The sequence below is a fragment of the Bombina bombina genome, chromosome 8 (genome assembly GCF_027579735.1).
Source record: "Bombina bombina isolate aBomBom1 chromosome 8, aBomBom1.pri, whole genome shotgun sequence".
NCBI lineage: Eukaryota > Metazoa > Chordata > Amphibia > Anura > Bombinatoridae > Bombina > Bombina bombina.
The window spans coordinates 341,696,875-341,721,408 of NC_069506.1; positions in this window are offsets into that span (position 1 = coordinate 341,696,875).

Genomic DNA, 24,534 nt, shown 5'->3' on the forward strand with positions numbered 1-24,534 from the left:
CGGATTCCCCCGACATCGATTCAGACGATGACCCTTGTGTGCTAGCACGCCCGCTTCCTCCACGCGTGCGTCTGCGTCTGTAGCCGGAACCGGAAGTGTCACCCATTCTGCCGGACGGATCCCGCCCCCACCGGTAAACCGTTCCGGTTGTGTAATCCTCTTCATCCCGAGAGAACTTCTTCTTCTTACATTCTTGAATGGTATGTTTTAATTCCTTAATCTGTTCATCCAAGTTTTTAAGTAGCTGTTCCATTTCTTCTAGGGATAAATTGTTTTGGAGGTCCTGTTTTATGATGTCAATCTGAGTGTTTTGATTCTCTATTTCTTTTTGCAAGCATTCAACCGTCAGGACCATGATATCAAACGAACATTTATTTAATATCATTTCAAATTTATTGCAGTATTCCACATTATCTTGCATCAGAGTGGGGCGTAGGTGTAATCTCAGCCCTCTTGGTATACGCTTTACTCTGTGGTATTCAGCCAGTTTTACAGCATGTAATTCAAATGCCACATGTTTCTTTTCCAAATGCTCCAATTTCTTACTCACACTTTGAGTGGGTGAGGATTTTAAAAAGTCTCTGGAGCCCCGGGTCAATGTCGTGATCCTGGCGGCTTCCATATCAGAATAGCCAAAGGTCTTAGGCTCATTACTCTCCTGTCCAATTTCCATATTCCCGTGCAAGGAAGGCAGTAGTCACAATGAAACAGTCATATATTTCCAGCACAGGGAATCTTTTAAGGTGTGCCAGCGTCTAGGTTCCTGCCAGAACCCACAAATGCAAATGCAAAAACCAAAATGAAGCAGCACCACCAAAAGAGTTTCTTCAAGGTGTTTTATTCAGCCTGAGGAGTAGCCAGACCCAACACAATTAAACAACAACGTTTCGGACACAGTCCTTAGTCATGTATGGCTAAACTCTACACATAATCATCCTTAAATACTATCCTAGCCACACCCACACACCTGTGAAGTTGTACATTTCAAATTAACCCCTTACATACTTTTCAAGGTACACAGGTAATTATCAGCAAAATAATACATTTCAACAATTTTCAGGTGAAACACACCAGCCTTATATATGTTTTGAAATACAGTTGTATATACATATACATACATATATCAACTGCAAGGGACTGCCATGGGTTCCAATGTCGCCCCCACATACGCAAATATCTATATGAATATTTTTGAAGAATATTTTGTTTATAATCATCCATTGTTTTTACTATATGGTGCCACATGGTGGCGCTATATAGATGATATTTTTGGTGTGTGGTTGGGCGACATTGGAACCCTTGAGAAATTTATTAATGATTTGAATTCTGCTACAACTAGAATTAAATTCAAACTGGTGTGGAGTGAGGAGAGTGTAGTTTTTCTGGACACTCGTGTATCAAAAACCCCACAGGGTTTATCTGTGGATTTATACAAAAAAGAAACAGATTGTAATACCCTCCTCCACTATACCAGTGCCCACCCTCCATCTCTTCTCAAATCTTTACCCAGAAGCCAATTCCTTCGGGTTAGACGGATTGTGTCTGATGAAAATCTGGCTAAATTAAGATTGAGAGAGATGGGGGATCGGTTTTTAGCAAGGGGTTACCCTAAAGAATTGATTGAAACAGAACTTGAGTATGCTCTTGCCACAACTAGACAGTCCCTGTTAATTAAAAAGAATGATGAGAAAAGAGAGAAAAAGGAGAAAGAAAAATCTGATAGATTGGTTTTTGTTAGCCAATATTCTCCTTTAAGTTTAAAGGTACAAAAAATTTTATTAAAACATTGGCATGTGTTGCAGACTTGTGAATCAGATGTTTTAGAGTTTTCTAAACCTTTTATGCCGGCCTACAAAAGAGGTAGAAATTTTAAAGATTCACTTGTCAGAGCAGATATTGGCCCTCTTAAAAAGAGGGGGGTGCAGAGCTATATAGGCAAGAAAAATTGGGGGAATTTCCCATGCCTTGGTTGCTCTAATTGCAACAACATGATTAAAGGCCCCACCTTTAGTCATCCTAGGACTGGATATAAGTTTTCTATCAAAGATTATTTTACATGCAACACAGAATATGTGGTTTATTTGATTAAGTGTCCTTGTGGATTGGGGTACGTCGGAGAGACCACCCGTAGTGTCAGTGAACGTATGGTTCAACATAAAAGCAGTATTAGGACAAAAAAACTTGATGCCCCTGTAGCGTGCCATTTTTTGTCCGCTGGACATAACCTTAATCAGTTAAGATTTCAAGTGATAGAGCATATTCCAGTACCTAGAAGAGGTGGTGATAGAGCCAAAATTCTTAAGAGTAGAGAAATGTTCTGGATCAATAAGTTGGGGACATTACACCCTAATGGGATGAATAGGGATTTTGACCTATCTGTATGCCTTTAAATCTGAATGGATACAATGTTATTTAATTTCTTTTTTTCTCTTTTTGTTACAGATGATTATGGATTCTGTTCTGCTAATTTTCTTGATATATGTATGTATATACAACTGTATTTCAAAACATATAGAAGGCTGGTGTGTTTCACCTGAAAATTGTTGAAATGTATTATTTTGCTGATAATTACCTGTGTACCTTGAAAAGTATGTAAGGGGTTAATTTGAAATGTACAACTTCACAGGTGTGTGGGTGTGGCTAGGATAGTATTTAAGGATGATTATGTGTAGAGTTTAGCCATACATGACTAAGGACTGTGTCCGAAACGTTGTTGTTTAATTGTGTTGGGTCTGGCTACTCCTCAGGCTGAATAAAACACCTTGAAGAAACTCTTTTGGTGGTGCTGCTTCATTTTGGTTTTTGCATTTGCATTTGTGGGTTCTGGCAGGAACCTAGACGCTGGCACACCTTAAAAGATTCCCTGTGCTGGAAATATATGACTGATTCATGAAGTACTAGGGCAGTAACATTAATGAAGTACTAGGGCAGTAACATTCATGAAGTTTTAGGGCAGTAACATTCATGAAGTATTAGGGCAGTTACATTCATGAAGTATTAGGGCAAGAACATTCATGAAGTATTAGGGCAGTAACATTCATGAAGTATTAGGGCAGTAACATTAAACAGACACGTTATTTTTAGACAAACATCGGGTATTGCACAGCCATAAATATATATCAGTAGACAACATTTATAACAATAGCATACATGAAAGAGCAATAATCTCTCTGAACTATAGTAAGGCCAATTAATGTAATGTGCTATGTCAATTAGTTTCAACCAATGTACAATGAATGATGGTCTAAAATAATGTTGAGCCCATATACATGGAACCTCATTTTCTATAGTATAGATTGTATTATGATAACTACAGCTCAGTTTCCTTATAAACCATAAGAGTGAGAATACTTACAGTGCATAGTAATTACATGTAAAGTCACTCTGGAGCTAGTTGAGAAATATACAATTCCATAGAAATTGTAGTGAGTGCTTGGAGATGGGGTATGGGGTAATAGGGGGGTACAGTGGGCAAGAGCCGCTCAAATAGAGGAAGGGGATAATATAATTATAATTCTATTGCAAAACTTTGACCTCTGAAGTAGTGAGGAGAGAGCCGGAGGACATAGAAGACAGACGTCTGATAACATTTAGTTATGCACATGCATAGGAAGGGGTATAGCCTGTTCTTTAGGAGTCTCAGCAGCTTATATTGTTAAATTATGGCAAAAACAGAAGTAGAGAATGGTGCCAAAAGATTTAGAAAGTTATGACGATGTTCCCCTTAGTTTTGAGAGCTTACACATGAGTACTATGTGAATGAATATTATGTCAGCTAGTTGTAGTACAATGATGTTTTAGAGAGTTAGGATAACTTATACAATGACACTGTGTAGTTAAGAGGCTGTGGATAGAGAGTTACATCACATTTCCTCATGGCTTTGTCTTTGTCTATATAGAGCTAGTCAAGTCTTGTGGGACCCTGTTACCATGGGAGCACTGGGTAATCTGGATCATGTTATAGTGGGTAGTTTCCTCTGGAGTTTGCAGACCTATAGGGGGTGTAGTTGCGGGTTCAAAAACATGTTAAAAAAACATCTGGGTATATATGAGAGTGTAGGGTATTGTGGTTTAAGATAGCATCGCAAGCGTGTAGGGAACATTATAATAGGAAAACACTTCTATTCAAATCAAATACTAGCAATTAACAAGTTGGTCTTATAGCTGGTGAAACACAATCACAAGGTATGGCAGCAATACCATCTGTCTGTAAATGTTTACATAACTGCTGCAGTAAAAGCTATACTTTCCAAACAGGATAAATAAGCAACAATAACTCAGAATGGTGATTGATCCCTTATGTATTACTAACCACTATTAGTGGTATGTGGGGAATATTTTAGTCGGATGAATTGCAGTCCCCATGGGATCTATGTAGGCTATGGTGTGCCGATAGATAACTCAGTAAAGCCTAATGTCGCTAATTCTAGGGGAGAGGAAAAAGTCATTTCTGTGGGTAGGGTTAAGGCTATCTGATAGTTTAGCGATTTATAAGGGGCATAGTGTGGTTGTTAGTTTAAGGTGACAAAAGTATACTTTTGAGAAACTATTTACAGAACCATTAACCATTAAAGTAGAAAACACCTTAATATGAGTCTCTGTATAATGCATCAGAACGTACTATATAACAATAGATATAGGTCTATAGAATTCAAATAGTTATTTGTACTAAGTAAAGAAAAAAAGAGAAAAGATTGCACTCATATTTGAGAACCAAAATAAGAGAGAAACCTCTGGGCATCAGACTTTACAGTCCCCATAACTGAATTTCTGTCATAGAGATATGAGAATATGAGATGTGGAATTAGCCATACAACTCTGCAACAAATCTTCCAAGGTTGTCTTATAGACTGACGGCTTCCCCATTGTCATATCCTATGCAACACACAGTGAGTCCCGTAGAAAAAGAGCTGCCAAAGAGTCGGCATAATCTAGGTGTTTTTCAGCCCACTTTGGTTCTCTGTAAGGGTCTGGGTTGTGTGCTCTGGAAGAGCCGTAGAGCTCGCCCTGCATTCCCAGGAGCAGAGAGGGCGACACAGCCGTACAAAACACCAGCGATTTGATTTCTGTTGGACCCGGAGTGGGCAAAAACAATTAAATCTGCCCAAGGGTCCGAGCCTTCCACCACATTAGCATGCCAGTCAACCACCTGCAACATCCACAACTCCAGACCTCCATTTGCTCCATAGCGTGCGGGTAAGTCGTTCTTGGTTTCTGCGTGTTATCTCTCCCGCTGCATGACAGAGGCAGCAAAGGTGGGACTGTTCTTAAGTGATGCAGAAGTACGTGTCTCCTCTACTCCAGGAACTTGTGAAAGGCTGACTTCCATATCGCCCGCAACTGGAGAGTGGACCTTTGCGACTGCTTGAGGCTCTGTGTTACGCATAATTACATATCTATGCTCCGCAATTTTAGGTATGCATCTGTCTTCTTCTCCCCTGGCAGTTCTTATGGTATGCATGAGATCTTGAAAACTGCTATCCATCTGCCGATCTAGCTTCATTAGCAGCTTCTGTATCAGTAAGGACTGGTCTCCCTCCATAATCAAGTTGGCTGTAGCAGTGTGGTCTCAGTTTTAGTAGTAGGAATAGTACCGCTCTAACACGGGCGGCCGGGGGGATATATGTTAGGAGGCCTTTGGTTATACCCTCAGTAGGCTTAATCAGATCTCTGAAGGTCCGAGTGAGGTGTCCAGGTCACCCCATACAAAGGCTTTTGCATAGGATGGATCCGAGGTGAAATAAATTAGATCTTCATATATTTTTTAAAAGTTTGTTAGGTGAAATTCAGAGAGCTCCATGAAGTGCGACTTATCATGGTTACTGCGTAGCCATGCCCCCGAATAACCTTATTTTGTTGTGCGATATGGTGCTTTAAGATCCATACCGCACAAAAGCCAAGGCCTGACTTGATGTTCTCTCGTGTATGTTTTCCACTATAGACATCAATGGAGAGAAAGCATTAGAAAAAAAAACTAAAACCTGCGATTGCGTAATGGTGTTCACTGTAATGCAATCCTCAATGATGTCTATGGTGAAAATAAAGTTATATTTAAATCTAACACCCTAACATAAACCCCTAGTCTAAATACCCCTAATCCACCATTCCCCCCGACATCGCCAACACTAATTAAAGTTATTAACCCCTAAACCACCACCCTCTGACATCGCCAACACTAAATAAACATATTGACCCCTAAACTGTCAACCCCTCACATCTCTACTAATAAAATAACGTTATCAACCCCTAAACGGCTGCCCCCCACATCACTACAGATAAAAATAAAGTTATTAACCCCTAAAACGCTGACCCCCCCAACATCACCAACACTAAATAAAACTATTAACCCCTAAACCGTTTGCCCCCCACATCTCCAACACTAAACTCAACCTAAACTGCCCACCCCCCACATCGCAAAACACAAATTTAAACAATTAACCCCTAAACCTAACACTCCCCTAACTTTAATTAAACTTACAATATAACTATCTTAAAATAAATAAAAACTTACCTGTGAAAAAAAACTAAGATCAAACTATAAATTAACCTAACATTACTATTTTAAAAAATAAAAATAAAATAAAAAACCTAAATTACAATATCAAAAAATCCTAACACTACAAAAAAAATTAAAAAAATAACATTAAAAAAAAACACTAACATTATGAAAATAAAAAAAATCTAAGATTACAAAAATAACAAACAAAATTTTCCAAAATAATAAAAATTAAACCTAATCTAATAGCCCTATAAAAACAAAAAAGCTACCCCAAAATAAAAACACCCCATAATATATCAATAAACTACCAATAACCCTTAAAAGGGCCTTGTGTAGGGCATTGCCCTAAGTTAAACACTACAGCTCTTTTACCTACAAAAATTACAAAGACCCCCTAAAAGTAACCCCCCACACAACCAACCCCCCAAAATAAAAAAGTCTAAAAAAAACCTAAGCTACCCATTGCCCCTAAAGGGGCATTTGTATGGACATCAGCTCTTTTGTTAAAATAATAAATGTCCTAATCTAAAAAAAAAAAAAAACACCCCAAAAAAAATAAAAATAAAACTAACCCCAGAAAATCTACTCACCGTTCCTGAAGTCCGGAAGTCCAGGAGGAGCAAAGTCTTCATCCAGGCGGCAAAGATCTTCTTCCAGGGCGGCACCATTTTCTATCTTCTTCCTGGAATTGTGGAGTGGTCTTCAGCGATGCGATGATCTGGAGCTCTGGCCCTCTTTAGCAGCGGCTGTCTTCAGCGACATGGATCCTCCTCTTCATGTGATCATCTGCCGCACACTCAAGCTTCAATGCAAGGTACCTCTTTTATATTGGGGTACCGTTGCATTCTTATTGGCTAAAATATTCAAATCAGCCAATAGGATAAGAGCTTCTTAAATCGTATTGGCTGATTTAAATAGGAATGGAGAGTAGATTTTCTTGGTTTAGTGTTAGAGGTTTTTTTTTGGGGGGGGGGGTTTAGATTAGGGCATTTTTTATTTTAATGGCCACAAAAGAGCTCATTGCCCTTTTAAGGGCAATGCCCATACAAATTCCCCTTTAGGGGCAATGGGTAGCTTAGGATTTTTTTAGACTTTAGGTTTAGGTTTTTATTTTGGGGGGTTGGTTGGGTGGGGGGTTTACTTTTAGGGGGGACTTTGTAATTTTTGTAGGTAAAAGAGCTGTTTAACTTAGGGCAATGCCCTACAAAATGCCCTTTTAAGGGCTATTGGTAGCTTATTGATTGATTAGGGGGTGTTTTTAATTTGGGGTGGCTTTTTGTTTTTATAGGGCTATTAGATTAGGTTTATTATTTTTTTATTTTGGATAATTTTGTTTATTATTTTTTGTATTCTTAGATTTTTTTATTTTTTGTAATGTTAGTGGGTTTTTTTGTAATGTTAGATTATTTTTAATTTTCGTAATTTTAGTGTTTTGTTTTTTTTGTAATGTTAGGTTTTTTTAAAAAAAAATCATAGTGTTCGGATTTTTTAATATTGTAATTTAGCTTTTTTCATTTTTAGTTTATTTTATTTTTAAAAAAATATTAATATTATGTTAATTATAGTTTAATCTTAGGTTGTTTTTTTTCACAGGTATGTTTTTATTTATTTTAAGATAGTTATATTGTAAGTTTAATTTAATGTTAGGGGGTGTTAGGTTTAGGGTTTAATAGTTTAATGTAGTGTTATGCATTGTGGGGGCCAGCGGTTTAGGGGTTAATATGTTTTTTATAGTAGTAGCGGGGATGTGGAGGCTGGCAGTTTATGGGGTTAATATGTTTATTTAGTGTTGACGATGTTTAGGGGTTCATAGGTAGTTTATGGGTGTTAGTGTACTCTGTAACATTTTTGTTAAGAGTTTTGTGAAACATTTTTGTTTCGCAAAATCCATATCTACTGGTCTCTGATCGCAGAATAGATTGTGGCGGTATCTCTGAAGGTCCGTGTTACAGAAGCATTAGTTATTTTGTTGTGAAGAAACTTATTTCCCAGCAGCAATGCCTGAACCAGCCAAGCCAGCGCCTAAGAAGGGCTCCAAGAAAACTGTAACAAGTATCATTTCATAAAGGGTTAACTCTGTTCAGTTTTGAGAAAACTATTTTCTGAGGCAGGTTTCCTAGCATATTGTGTACTGTAATTAAGTTTGTGATAAGCATTCACTGCTAGGTGATAAGAAGGACTCAATTGTTTTCTTGTGTGTACTTGTTATCTGCGGTGGCCTGTCCAAGGGCTTTGTCTAAATGTGTGATGGGGGATTTTATGCTTCCCCCCCTGGGAGTGCCCTGTGTGCATGTAACCTAAATAAAAAGCAGGCTGGGCATCCCAGTCCTCAGTTCTTGGTTGTCCCTCAATCGCAGCGTTGACTCGTTTTTGTGGGCAGAAGGGTATCCTAGCTGTACTACAGCTAAGGGGGATTATTCTACATTTGCGAGACTCATATAGAATACTATGGAAAGCAGTTTCTCCCCTCTTCAGCAATAGGAATCCAGGCTACTAAGCGGTCCATCTCTCAGCGAGACTAAGGGTAACCGTAACATTTGGCGGCAGCGGTGGGATTTTTCCTGGATTTCCTAGGAGAGGTACAGAACGGATGGAGAGCGCTTACGAAAAATTGAAGCGTACAACCCTAAAGGATTTACTTGAAAGCAGAGGGGGGTACGCCAGCAACCGGCCGAGGAGAGAGCTGATCGCAGAATTGACCGAACTGGATCAGAGCTTCACAATGGCGGAAACACCGACCACGATTAGTGACGAAAAAACCAGGATTGTTCGGGAGAGGCTCTCACTGTACGGGCCGAACCCCTCCATGGAATTGGTACAGCAGTTGATGGCGGAAGCGGACAAGGATATACGAGAGACTCGAGCCCACGAACTCAACCTAGCGAACGCACACCGCAATGCTGAAGCCCCGCAGGTAATCATCCCTGTCGAAAATGCTGGGAGGCCCAAGATACCCTATGCGGCATTTCGACCCTTCCTAGAGAGCGAGACAGGGATTGATGAATATTTGGCGGACTTCGAAAGGCAATGTGCCCTGCACCAGATTCCCAACAGGGAGTGGCCCACGATATTGTCTGGGAAACTATCCGGGCGAGCCCTGGAAGCCTTTCGTACTCTGGGTGCTGAGGAAGTGACACAGTATGAGCTAGTTAAGGAGACACTGTTGCGACGGTACGCAGTAACTCCGGACGCGTATCGCCGACAGTTTCGGGGCACGAAAAAGAAGCCTAACGATACCCATATGGAATGGGCGCACCGAATGCGGAGAGCGGCAAATCACTGGATGAGCGGAAGTAAAGCGGTGACTGGTGAGGAAATTTTACAATTGTTTCTCTTAGAACATTTTTATAATGGCATGGAACAGCAAGGGAAGGAATGGCTGCGAGACAGGCGACCTTCTACCTTAGAAGAAGCAGCCAAATTGGCCGATGAACATTATGACTCCCGTCTTCACGAACCCAGAGAGGTTTACCGTGCACCCCCTCGTGCTGAATTCCGAGCCCCGGTGCCCGCAGGGCCCGCCCGACACTCAGGACCACCCAATAACAGCTCTGAGCGTCCCAGACCGACTTGCCACCGATGCAAGCAACCAGGGCATTTCATGGCTAGCTGCCCCCTTAATACGCACCAGACACCCAGGAATTACAATTACCCCTCTGGGGCATATCGTCCGGCCCGGACCCTCTGTGTTAACCAAGAGGCCCCTATGGAGGAATATTTGGGGCCGCTTCACGAGGCGGACCCTGTATATGCTGCCTCAGATAACCGCCAGCACCATCGGCAGAAGGTATGGCTCGAGGGGCGATCTACCGAGGGATTGAGAGACACAGGGGCTACTATCACGCTGGTACAGAGTCATTTGGTGCCGGAGCACAAGCGATCTGGACAGACTGTGGCCGTTAGAGTGGCGGGGGGGGATGTGTACAAAATTCCAACAGCTAAAGTGCATCTTGATTGGGGAGCGGGAAAGGGGGCTGTGAACGTGGGCATAATGGATAATTTACCTGCCGAAGTACTACTGGGCAATGATTTGGGCCCCATGACTTCTGCCTATGCTCCAGTATGCAACAATGAGGCGGACCCAGTGACTACACGGGCCCAAGCCCGGACGGAGCGAGAACTCTCACCAGTGCGGGAGACACAGGTAAGACCTACCCCGACATTGCCTGACATGTTAGGCCCCATACCCTGGGACACCCCAGATGCTTTCGAGACAGAGTCTAAGACTGACCCGACCTTACAAAAGTACCGGGAACGAGCAGAGACCGGAGGGGGCGGGGCAGATAATGAAACATTCTTATGGGAAAAAGGGAAACTATACCGCTGGACAGAGAAAAGGGGACAGCGTAGGCGACAGCTGGTAGTGCCCCACAAATACCGTCAAGAAATCCTCAAGATAGGCCATGACATCCCCTTAGCAGGCCACCTAGCTGTAACCCGTACCCTACACCGCATTACTCACACGTTCTTTTGGCCAGGGGTACACGCCGACGTTAGAACTTACTGTAACACCTGCGATGTGTGTCAACGAGTAGGAAGGCGAGGCGATCACCCTAAAGCCCATCTAGTAAATATGCCCATTGTAGAGGAACCCTTCAGCCGGGTTGCTATTGACCTAGTGGGACCACTGGCTACCCCTAGTCCCTCCGGTAAGCGCTACATTCTTACCGTAGTGGACTACGCTACCAGGTACCCAGAGGCTGTCGCCCTATCCAACATACAAGCGGATACGGTAGCGAATGCACTAGTACAGGTGTTCTCCCGGGTAGGATTTCCAAAAGAAATCCTATCCGACCGAGGCACCCAATTTACGGCTGAATTGACCCAACAACTCTGGCAGGTTTGCAAAATTAAGTCCCTCCTGAGCTCCCCATACCACCCCCAGACGAACGGGCTGTGTGAGAGGTTCAATGGGACCCTCAAGCAAATGCTCAAGACGTTCACTCAGGAATACCGAGACTGGGAACGCTTCCTGCCGCACCTCCTTTTTGCTTATCGGGAGGTGCCCCAGGAAACGACAGGGTTCTCTCCCTTCGAGTTGCTCTACGGAAGAAAGGTATGGGGACCCCTAAACCTGATCCGGGAGCACTGGGAGGGAGAGATGGAGACTGACGGTGTCCCCATTGTGCCATACGTGCTGGAACTCAGGGACCGAATGGAGCAATTAGCCAAATCCGTGCGGGCTAATCTCCAGTCGGCCCAGAGAAGACAGAAAGTATGGTACGATCGGGGGGCCCGAAAGAGAATCTTTACCATAGGACAAAAGGTGTTAGTACTTAAGCCGGTGAAGACAGACAAATTGCAGGCGTCCTGGCAGGGCCCCTACCAGATCGTAGAGAAAAGGGGAGACACCACTTATGTGATAGCTAGCTGCCACGACAACAATCTTAGAAAGACATTCCATGTAAACATGCTCAAGGAATATTTTGAGCGACCAGAGAACGTGACGGCCGTATGTTGTTCCCCTCAGGAAGGCCCCGACAGTCTACCCATTCCAGACCTATTAGAAAAGAGTCTCCCCACAGGTATAGTGGCTCAGGTTCAGATAGGAGACCGACTTAGCCCCACTGAAAGGGAGCAGCTCAACCAACTCCTACAGTCCAAACACCTCACCTTCTCCCCGAAGCCAGGGTACACTACTTTAACCACCCACCAGGTAGATACTCCGGGACAAGCTCCCTTGCGCCAGGCTCCGTACCGAATCCCCGAAGCAGTTAGGATAGGAATGAAGAAGGAGATCGATGAGATGCTCCAACTCGGGGTAATTGAGCCCTCCGATAGTCCCTGGGCCTCCCCAGTTGTCTTGGTGCCCAAGAAAGATGGGACCACCCGGTTCTGCGTAGACTATCGGAGGCTCAATGAAAAGACCGTGACGGACGCTTACCCTATGCCCAGGGTAGACGAGCTACTCGATCGTATAGCCAGGGGAAATTACCTGACCACTATTGACCTCTGCAAAGGTTACTGGCAGATTCCCCTGGCCCCGGAGGCTATCCCCAAGTCGGCATTCGTCACCCCATTCGGCTTATATCAGTTTAGGGTAATGCCGTTTGGGATGAAGAATGCCCCAGCTACATTCCAGCGCTTGGTGGATAGGCTCCTGGATGGCTTCCAGAGTTTTGCTTGCGCCTACCTGGACGACATAGCGATCCACAGTGAGTCATGGGAGGACCACTTAGCTCACATAGGAATGGTTCTGGATCAGATCCGGGCTGCTGGCCTGACTCTGAAGCCAGAAAAATGCCACTTTGGGATGGCCGAGGTACAGTACCTGGGTCACCGGGTGGGGTGTGGAAAGCAGCGACCAGAGCCGGCCAAGATAGAAGCTGTCGCCAATTGGCCCACCCCCATCACTAAGACTCAGGTCCTAGCCTTCCTGGGCACGGCAGGGTACTATAGACGGTTCGTACCAGACTACAGCACACTTGCCAAACCCCTGACTGACTTGACCAAGAAGAACTTACCTCGACAGGTCCTGTGGTCTCCCCACTGTGAAACGACTTTCCAGGCTCTCAAAAATGCTCTAATTAACGCTCCTGTCTTGGCGGCTCCAGCCCTTAACAAACGTTTTATCGTCCACACAGATGCTTCCATGTTCGGGCTGGGAGCCGTCCTCAGCCAAGTAGGCGAAGATGGAGGGGAGCATCCAGTTGCCTACATCAGCCGGAAGCTCCTGCCCCGCGAAGTCAGCTATGCAGCGGTCGAAAAGGAGTGTTTGGCTTTGGTGTGGGCATTAAAGAAATTGACTCCCTATTTATATGGGCAGGAGTTCACTCTGGTCACCGACCATAACCCGTTGGTGTGGCTGAACCGGGTCTCTGGAGATAATGGCAGGCTATTACGTTGGAGTTTATCGTTGCAACCCTTCAATTTCACCATTACTTACAGACCTGGGAAACAGAATGGCAACGCCGACGGGTTGTCCAGACAAACCGACCTCAGCCCCGCATAACCAGCGGTCTGGACAGCCTTAGTCTGCCCCGAAAAGGGGTCAGACCGTGTCTGCCAGAGTGTTCCACAGAAAGGGAGCACTGTTACAGAAGCATTAGTTATTTTGTTGTGAAGAAACTTATTTCCCAGCAGCAATGCCTGAACCAGCCAAGCCAGCGCCTAAGAAGGGCTCCAAGAAAACTGTAACAAGTATCATTTCATAAAGGGTTAACTCTGTTCAGTTTTGAGAAAACTATTTTCTGAGGCAGGTTTCCTAGCATATTGTGTACTGTAATTAAGTTTGTGATAAGCATTCACTGCTAGGTGATAAGAAGGACTCAATTGTTTTCTTGTGTGTACTTGTTATCTGCGGTGGCCTGTCCAAGGGCTTTGTCTAAATGTGTGATGGGGGATTTTATGCTTCCCCCCCTGGGAGTGCCCTGTGTGCATGTAACCTAAATAAAAAGCAGGCTGGGCATCCCAGTCCTCAGTTCTTGGTTGTCCCTCAATCGCAGCGTTGACTCGTTTTTGTGGGCAGAAGGGTATCCTAGCTGTACTACAGCTAAGGGGGATTATTCTACATTTGCGAGACTCATATAGAATACTATGGAAAGCAGTTTCTCCCCTCTTCAGCAATAGGAATCCAGGCTACTAAGCGGTCCATCTCTCAGCGAGACTAAGGGTAACCGTAACAGTCCGCTAGCGTTATAGCCGGATCGCATAGCCTGTAATACAGGTGCAATGAAAATTCCACACTCAAAAGCCATTTTTTGAGTGCGAAATGGAGAGTTGCGTAAAGGCTAAAATGCTAGCGGTATAGCCGTACCACCGCAACTTGTAATACGGGAGACCTGCATATTTTGCGCACAATGGCCAATTTTCAGCGGTAAAGCCATACCGCAACATTGTAATCTTTCTGTATACTATTAACCCCTAAACCACATTGCAGACTACCTACATAAACTATTAACTCCTAAACCGCTATCCCCCACATCGCAAAGTACCTAACTATACTATTAACCCCTAAACCATCATCCCCCACATTGCAAACTACCTAAATAAACTATTAACCCCTAAACCACCATGCCCCCCACATTGCAAAGTACCTAGACACACTACTAACCCCTAAACTGAAATCCCCCTACATCGCAAAGTAATAAACTATCATCTAAAGCAGGGGTGGGCAAGAGGTAGATTGTGGTCTACCAGTGGACCGCGAGTGAATTTTGCGCTGACCTCCTGGAAGATTTGAAAAGTCTGCATAATAAGAGAAACCTTTCTCACACATCTAGATTCTGAGTGAAGAGCCTCACCACTGTAGATATATGAGAAATGTTTCTCTTATGCAGACTTTTGAAATCGGCTATGAGTCTATGACGGCGGTAAGTGTACTTTAGCATGCGCGAGGCAGCTGTAGCTGAACTCGCTGCCCCAGCTTTGGTTACTGCCTGTCCCAAACTCTCCTACTTTTTGTCTCAAGAGCGGTCAGCCCATAGTACCGACTCTTCATGCACCAGGCTGAGATGCTGATCGGTATTCCTGGGTTTGGCAGTTCCAGGTCCTGCTCTGTCTGATATTCTGTTGCTACTTTCTAGTTCTGTCCTCCATTACTTGTGACCAGGTCCTGCTCTGTCTGATATTTTGCTGCTACTTTCTAGTTCTATCCTCCGTTACTTGTCAGCAGGTCCTGCTCTGTCTGATATTCTGCTGCTACTTTCTAGTTCTGTCCTCCGTTACTTGTCACCAGGCTCTGCTCTGTCTGATATTCTGCTGCTACTTTCTAGTTCTGTCCTCCGTTACTTGTCACAGGCTCTGCTCTGTCTGATATTCTGCTGCTACTTTCTAGTTCTGTCCTCCGTTACTTGTCACCAGGTCCTGCTCTGTCTGATATTCTGCTGCTACTTTCTAATTCTGTCCTCTGTTACTTGTCACCAGGTCCTGCTCTGTCTGATATTCTGCTGCTACTTTCTAGTTCTGTCCTCCGTTACTTGTCACCAGGCTCTGCTCTGTCTGATATTCTGCTGCTACTTTCTAGTTCTGTCCTCCGTTACTTGTCACCAGGTCCTGCTCTGTCTGATATTCTGCTGCTACTTTATGGTTCTGTCCTCCGTTACTTGTCACCAGGTCCTGCTCTGTCTGATATTCTGCTGCTACTTTCTAGTTCTGTCCTCCGTTACTTGTCACCAGGTTCTGCTCTGTCTGATATTCTGCTGCTACTTTCTAGTTCTGTCCTCCGTTACTTGTCAGCAGGTCCTGCTCTGTCTGATATTCTGCTGCTACTTTCTAGTTCTGTCCTCCGTTACTTGTCAGCAGGTCCTGCTCTGTCTGATATTCTGCTGCTACTTTCTAGTTCTGTCCTCCGTTACTTGTCACCAGGCTCTGCTCTGTCTGATATTCTGCTGCTACTTTCTAGTTCTGTCCTCCGTTACTTGTCACCAGGTCCTGCTCTGTCTGATATTCTGCTGCTACTTTATGGTTCTGTCCTCCGTTACTTGTTACCAGGCTCTGCTGGGTGAATGGTCTGGTGATGTTTTTACCCCCAGGGTCTGTTACTCCCCCTCAGGTTCTTTTAATTACTCGGTACCAGGATTTGATGCTGCTCTCTGATACTTTATCTGACACACTAATATTAGCTATACTGTGCTAGTATCTGCAGCTTTCTGTTCCCAGAATTTGTTGTCACCAAATTGTGCAGGTCAGTGCTGTTTCTGCTATACCATTTGTAGAATGAGTCTGTCTATGATTGGCTAAGAATAGTTCATTGTCATCGTTGTACCTGAGCTGTGGGTTTCCCATGTGTTCCAGGCTTGACTACTCCGCTAGCTCTAGACTCGAGCCGTCTTAATTGTGAGACTACTTATTTATAGGCAGGTGCGGTACACAGATAAGGTTGCTTGATGGTCCTAGCATGACATAAAGAGAGAGCTTTCGCAGTAAGTAAAGAGCGCGGCTGTATTTATTATTAAAGAGTGCGGATGTATTTATTATTAAAGAGCGTGGCTGTATTTATTATTAAAGAGCGAGGCTGATTTTTAAAGCTGTATAATTTGTGGCAAAAATACAATTTTCAGCCACCGACTAATTTTTTTTTTTTTTAGTTAGGTGACCACGTCACTTGGAATAAAATTAGAGGTAGCCCTTGGCTTACAAAAGTCTGCCCACACCTGATCTTAACCCTCCAAACTAACACCACCTAACCTTAAAACTTTTAATTTACAAAAATTACCAATGGCACTACCTTTGTGTAATAGACCTGTTTATATCTTCAATTATGCCACTACAGTACGGCTAGATGTGGGTGCATGGTGTATGAGTTTAAATATTAGAATTACAAAGGAAAAGCATACACTCAAACTGCACTCCTAGGTCAAGTTGCAAATTAGTTGCAAATAATAATCACTTAGTTGCTGATCCAAGGTTGGAATGCGGGGATAGGAATAGACACTAAATTAAAATATAACTTTTATTGGGTTTAATAATTAAAATAGGAAAAATCATTAAAACCACACTTAAGTACCGATTGTAGTTTGTAGAAATATAATAACCGATTATTAGTTCACTTAAGCAGTTGTGCCTGCTTGCGTGCAAGCCTAATGTACCTATCTATCGTAGTACATAACATATAAATTACAAGTAGTAGTGATAGGTTGGCTTGACACTCTATGAGTAAGTAATAACCGATTTTAGGTTCAATTAAGCAGTTATGCCTGCTTGCGTGCAAGCCTAATGTACCTATCTATCGTGGTACATAACAAATAAAATGCAAGTAGTAGTGATAGGTTGGCTTGACTCTCTATATGAGTAAGTGTGTGAGAGAGTTAAGTGAAAAGTAAGTCCACTTTTATTTAGGCAGGTAGTTGGACCGTGACTGATTGAATGTTATCATAGATGAGCTAGATAGACTAACGTTGTGATAGCACACAATATTGTAACTCGATGTGCATAAACTTCTCCTAGATATTCGTGTGATAAACCTCAATATTGGAAAGGTAAATATAACTAAAGGAGAGAGGTTGTGCTAAAATTATGGTTAGAAGCTTGCCACGTATTTATCTTAGCATTCTAACATTCACAGGTTTACTTGTTATATTATATCCGGCTTTGTGTTACGGTTAATACACCATGTATTAATTGGCCGGTATGCCTATATATTATTAACCCAAAAGAGTTGTAAATAGTATTGTTACTGCTCTTTGTATTATTTAGCCGGTATGCATTTATGTTCTATTGACCCAAAGGGTTGTAAATACTACGAGGCAAGTGAGGTGCCAGTCAAATGTTTGTAGCGTGGTCTCTAATTGAGCTAAGTAAATGTTAGCCGTGCGGCGTCTAAGCAAGTGAGGTATCAGTCAGGTGTGAGTAGCGTAGACTCAGTTAGAACTGAATGGATATTAATCGTGCAGCGTCTAGGTCAAGCACCTCCTCACACACTTAGTTCTCATATAGAATATTCAATATAGTGATGGTAATAGCGTTCTGGAATAGAGTCCCATACATTCACTCTCAAACACACTTGTAAATTAGTACAGGATAACTCGAATAACTGAAAAAATTATTCCATGATAAGTATTATAAAGGAGATTATTACTCCATCTAGTGACTACAGTAAAAGTTCGGTAGCTTAAGGCTAATCTAAAACACAGGAGCTCCTAGGACTCCTCACCAATGCCCTAACGTCCCTAACATGTTTCGCCACTTAGCGTGGCTTTTTCAAAGGTCACTCACACCTGACTGATACCTCACTTGCTTAGACGCCGCACGGCTAACATTTACTTAGCTCAATTAGAGCCCACGCTACAAACATTTGACCGGCACCTCACTTGCCTCGTAGTATTTACAACCCTTTGGGTCAATAGAACATAAATGCATACCGGCTAAATAATACAAAGAGCAGTAACCATACTATTTACAACTCTTTTGGGTTAATATAATATATAGGCATACCGGCCAATTAATACATGGTGTATTAACCGTAACACAAAGCCGGATATAATATAACAAGTGAACCTGTGAATGTTAGAATGCTAAGATAAATACGTGGCAAGCTTCTAACCATAATTTTAGCACAACCTCTCTCCTTTAGTTATATTTACCTTTCCAATATTGAGGTTTATCACACGAATATCTAGGAGAAGTTTATGCACATCGAGTTACAATATTGTGTGCTATCACAACGTTAGTCTATCTAGCTCATCTATGATAACATTCAATCAGTCACGGTCCAACTACCTGCCTAAATAAAAGTGGACTTACTTTTCACTTAACTCTCTCACACACTTACTCATATAGAGAGTCAAGCCAACCTATCACTACTACTTGCATTTTATTTGTTATGTACCACGATAGATAGGTACATTAGGCTTGCACGCAAGCAGGCATAACTGCTTAATTGAACCTAAAATCGGTTATTACTTACTCATAGAGTGTCAAGCCAACCTATCACTACTACTTGTAATTTATATGTTATGTACTACGATAGATAGGTACATTAGGCTTGCACGCAAGCAGGCACAACTGCTTAAGTGAACTAATAATCGGTTATTATATTTCTACAAACTACAATCGGTACTTAAGTGTGGTTTTAATGATTTTTCCTATTTTAATTATTAAACCCAATAAAAGTTATATTTTAATTTAGTGTCTATTCCTATCCCCGCATTCCAACCTTGGATCAGCAACTAAGTGATTATTATTTGCAACTAATTTGCAACTTGACCTAGGAGTGCAGTTTGAGTGTATGCTTTTCCTTTGTAATTCTAACCTTAAAACTTACCTGTAAAATTAAATAAAAACTTAATCTCACCTTTAAAAAAAACCTAACATTACTAAAAATAAAAAAATAAAAATTACAAAAAAACTTACGGCTAGAGTTTTGTCGGTAAAGACCCGCGTAGCTAACGCTGCTTTTTTTCCAGCGCACCCTTAATAACGCTGGTATTGAGAATTGTCTGAAGGGCTGCGTTAGGCTCCAAAAAGGGTGCGTTGAGCCTAATGTACCGCCACTTCAACCCTCAATACCAGCGTTGCTTATGGTAGCGGTAAGCAGCTAAAACGTGCTTGTGCACGATTCCCCCATAGGAAACAATGGGGCAGTTTGGGATGAAAAAAAAAACTAACACCTGCAAAAAAGCAGCGTTCAGCTCCCAACGCAGCCCCATTGTTTCCTATGGGGAAACACTCTCTAAGTCTGCACCTAACACCCTAACATGAACCCCGAGTCTAAACACCCCTAACCTTACACTTATTAACCCCTAATCTGCTGCCCCCGCTATCGCCTGCATTATATTATTAACCCCTAATCTGCCGCTCCGTACACCGCCGCAACCTACATTATACCTATGTACCCCTAATCTGCTGCCCCTAACATCGCCGACCCCTATATTATATTTATTAACCCCTAATCTGCCCCCCCCAACGTCGCCGCAACCTTACCTACACTTATTAACCCCAAATCTGCCGACCGGACCTGGCCGCCACTCTAATAAATGTATTAACCCCTAAACTGCCGCACTCCCGCCTCGCAAACCCTATAATAAATAGTATTAACCCCTAATCTGCCCCCCCAACGTCGCCGCCACCTAACTTCAAGTATTAACCTTTAATCTGTCAACCGGACCTCACCGCTACTCTAATAAATGTATTAACCCCTAAAGCTAAGTCTAACCCTAACCCTAACACCCCCCTAAATTAAATATAATTTAAATCTAACTAATTAAATTAAGTCTTATTAACTAAAGTATTCCTATTTAAAGCTAAATACTTACTTGTAAAATAAACCCTAATATAGCTACAATATAACGAATAATTATATTGTAGCTGTTTTAGGATTTATATTTATTTTACAGGCATCTTTGTATTTATTTAAACTAGATACAATAGCTATTAAATAGTTATTTACTATTTAATAGCTACCTAGTTAAAATAATTACAAAATTACCTGTAAAATAAATCCTAACCTAAGTTACAATTAAACCTAACACTACACTATCAATAAATAAATTAAATCAATTAACTACAAGTACCTACAATTACCTACAATTAAATAAACTAAACTAAATTACAAAAAAAACCCCACTAAATTACAAAAAATAAAAAAAGATTACAAGAATTTTAAGCTAATTACACCTACTCTAAGCCCCCTAATAAAATAACAAAGCCCCCAAAAATAAAAAAATTTCCCTACCCTAATCTAAATTAAAAAAGTTAACAGCTCTATTACCAGCCCTTAAAAGGGCTTTTTGCAGGGCATGCCCCAAAGAAATGAGCTCTTTTGCCTGTAAAAAAAACAATACCACCCCCCAACATTACAACCCACCACCCACATACCCCTACTCTAACCCAAACCCCCCTTAAATAAACCTAACACTACCCCCCTGAAGATCTCCCTACCTTGAGTCGTGTTCACCCAGCCAGGCACCAATGGACCTAAGAGGACATCCGGAGCGGCAGAAGTCTTCATCCTATCCCGGCAGAAGAGGACATCCGGATCAGCCAATCAGATTGAGCTTGCATTCTATTGGCTGTTCCGATCAATCCAATCAGATTTTTCCAACCTTAAATCCGATTGGCTGATAGAGTCCTATCAGCCAATTGGAATTCGAGGGACGCCATCTTGGATGACGTCATTTAAAGGAACCTTCATTCGGCGAGTAGGCGTCGTGGAAGAAGGATGGATCCGCGTCAGCTGGAAGAAGATGGCTCCGCTCCGCTCCGGATGGATGAAGATAGAAGATGCCGCTTGGTTGAAGATGTCTACCGGTCCGGATGTCCTTTTCTGCCGGGATAGGATGAAGACTTCTGCCGCTCCGGATGTCCTCTTTTGGTCCATCGGTGCCCGGCTGGGTGAACATGACTCAAGGTAGGGAGATCTTCAGGGGGGTAGTGTTAGGTTTATTTAAGGGGGGTTTGGGTTAGATTAGGGGTATGTGGGTGGTGGGTTGTAATGTTGGGGGGTGGTATTCTGGGGGTTTTTTACAGGCAAAAGAGCTGATTTCTTTGGGGCATGCCCCACAAAAAGCCATTTTAATGGCTGGTAATAGAGCTGTTAACTTTTTAATTTAGATTAGGGTAGGGAATTTTTTTATTTTGGGGGGCTTTGTTATTTTATTAGGGGGCTTAGAGAAGGTGTAATTAGCTTAAAGTTCTTGTAATCTTTTTTTTATTTTTTGTAATTTAGTGTTTGTTTTCTTTTTTAATTTAGTATAGTTTATTTAATTGTAGGCAATGAGGAGGAATTGAATAATGTTCTGTTCAAATTACACCAAACATTAAATAAACAATCCAAAAGGTGGTGGAACTGGTACTTCTTTGAGAAGTATGCCGAGAAAAATATAATACCCAGAGGCTTAAGAATGAAGGTATTCCCAGCCTTCAACCTCAATAATGAAGATCTAGTCAAACAGTGGGAAACAGCATTATCAGAATGTTCCTTAAAATTAATACAAATTCTAATCAAACATGATAAACTGGAGTTAACTAAATTAGACACCGAAATTGAAGAATATAATGCTCAGCTGTCTCAATTCAATGATAAAATTGATTATAAAACCCAGTACGATAAATACCAGAAAGAATTGGACAAACTGGAGCTAGAAATAATAGCTACCAAAAAGCAGAAACTCCAAAGAGATATTGAAGATTTCTCAAATCATAAAGTTTATCGTTGGCGTAATAACACTACATTGAGACAGAGAACCAATAGGTATCTGGTACAACAACCTGAAAGTAGTGCAGAGAGTGAAACTGATAATTCGTATATAGACTCAGATCTCAATAATGGGGATGAATTCAATGACACCACCTCTAATATATCTAGCACTAGACCTAGGAGTTATAGTTCTGTATAGTCCTTAACTTCTTCTTCCTCCTCCTCTGCTTCTTTTTTGTCCACCACACCGCAGAACATAACACCACCGGTCATTCAGACCAATCAGACGCCTACACAGAACAGGGGGAACAAACTGAAATTTTCAGGCCCAGTGAGCAATCAACAAGGAGAAGGGAATGAAGTCCTTTCAGCAAGATAAGGATGAACAAATCAGAATAATTAATTTGTTTGACCACGTACTTAGTGTAACACATAAATCAGTACTGTCCAAAGGACTGTCTTTTTGTCAGTTAACTCTTTAAATAAATTTGAGGTGATCAAGGACATACATTTATTCTAGAAAGATCTTATTAAAGAAAATATATGCTTCCAATCCTAATAGCCTTAATGCAGAAGACTTAGCTACAGCTGATATTCTATGTGAACTATCAGAAGGTGGTACAGACACTCAAAATGATAATTTGACACCAATTCCACAAGTATGGAAATCAAATATAAAACCTAAATCCACATATGTTCCATCTTTATCTTTATCACCAGAGATACAGGTATTTTGCAAAATGGTTTGCCAAAAGATAGAACAGATACCCATATACAATGTCAAAAATAATCTAAGCAGTGCAGAATCACAGGCCTTAAGGGAAATTGAACCATGGCAAGATATTCTAATCAAACTATCGGATAAGGGTGGGAATGTAGTCTTGTGGCCACGACAGATGTATATAGACAAAGCCACCAAACAACTGTCTAATAATTCTTGCTACAAACAGTTGATATTCATCCTCAAAGTTCCTACCTCATACAATACAATAAAATGATTAAAGATGCATGGGAGAAAAATATACTCTCCAATTCAGAAAATAAGTATTTAACAAAGGAGAACCCAAAAATTGCCACACTATACTTTCTACCAAAAGTACATACAAATCCTGTAATACCCCCAGGCAGACCTTTCATGTCAGGAAATGATAACTTAACAGAGAATGCTAGCAAATTTAAAGATTTAAGGCTGAGAGAATATCTAACAACGTTACCGTCCTATGTACGTGACACCATGGAAGTACTACAAATGGTAAAAAACATTCAAATAACTGATGAGATGTGGTTAGTCACAGCGGACGTAGAGTCCTTGTATACCAACATCAGGCATAGTGATGGAATTGAAGCCATCAAATATTTCTTAGCCTCTAATAATCTAGACAATGCAGCACACAATGATTTTATAATCCAACTGTTACATTTCATTCTGACACACAAATTTTTCACATTGAATGACAGATACTACTTACAAACACAGGGTACTGCGATGGGTACTGCCTGTGCGCCGACTTACACAAACTTATTTCTTGGTTATTGGGAACGCTTTTGGGTATTCTCTGATCAATTACAATCATACACTGAACACATACCAATGTGGTTAAGATTCATAGATGATGTCTTATTTATCTGGGAAGGAACATCTGATGAATAGTGATGTCGCGAATAGTTCACCGGCGAATAGTTCCCGGCGAACATAGCATGTTCGCGTTCGCCGCGGATGGCGAAGATATGCGATGTTTGGTCCGCCCCCTAATCCTCATCATTGAGTAAACTTTGACACTGTACCTCACAGTCAGAAGACACATTACAGCCAATCAGCAGCAGACACTCCCTCCCAGACCCTCCCACCTCCTGGACAGAATCCATTTTAGATTCATTCGGAAGCTGCATTCTTAGTGAGAGGAGGGACAGTGTAGCTGCTGCTGATTTAATAGGGAAAAAGATAGCTAGGCTAGTGTATTCAGTGTCCACTACAGTCCTGAAGGACTCATCTGATCTCTGCTGTAAGGACAGCACCGCAAAAAGCCCTTTTTAGGGCTAGAACATCAGTCTGCTTTTTTTTTTTTATCCTGTGTAATCTAATTGCAGTTGCCTGCCTGCCTGCCAGCGTGTGTGTCAGGCTCACAGAGTATACTGTGCCCATTTGCCCAGTGCCACCACTCATATCTGGTGTAACAGTAGTGTATATTTAAAAAAAAAACACTTTTTTGACTGTGAAATAATAGCAGACAGCTGCCAGTACCCAAGTTGGCCGCCAATAAGGCAGATGGGGAGGGTTAGAGAGCTGTTTTGGGGTAGATCAGGGAGGTTGGGGGCTAAAGGGGGATGCTATACCACAGCATATGTAAATATGCTAAAAAAATAAAAAATTATAACAACCTTTTATTTTAGTACTGGCAGGCTTTCTGCCAGTACTTAAGATGGAGGGGACAATTGTGGGGTGGGGGAGGGAAGGGAG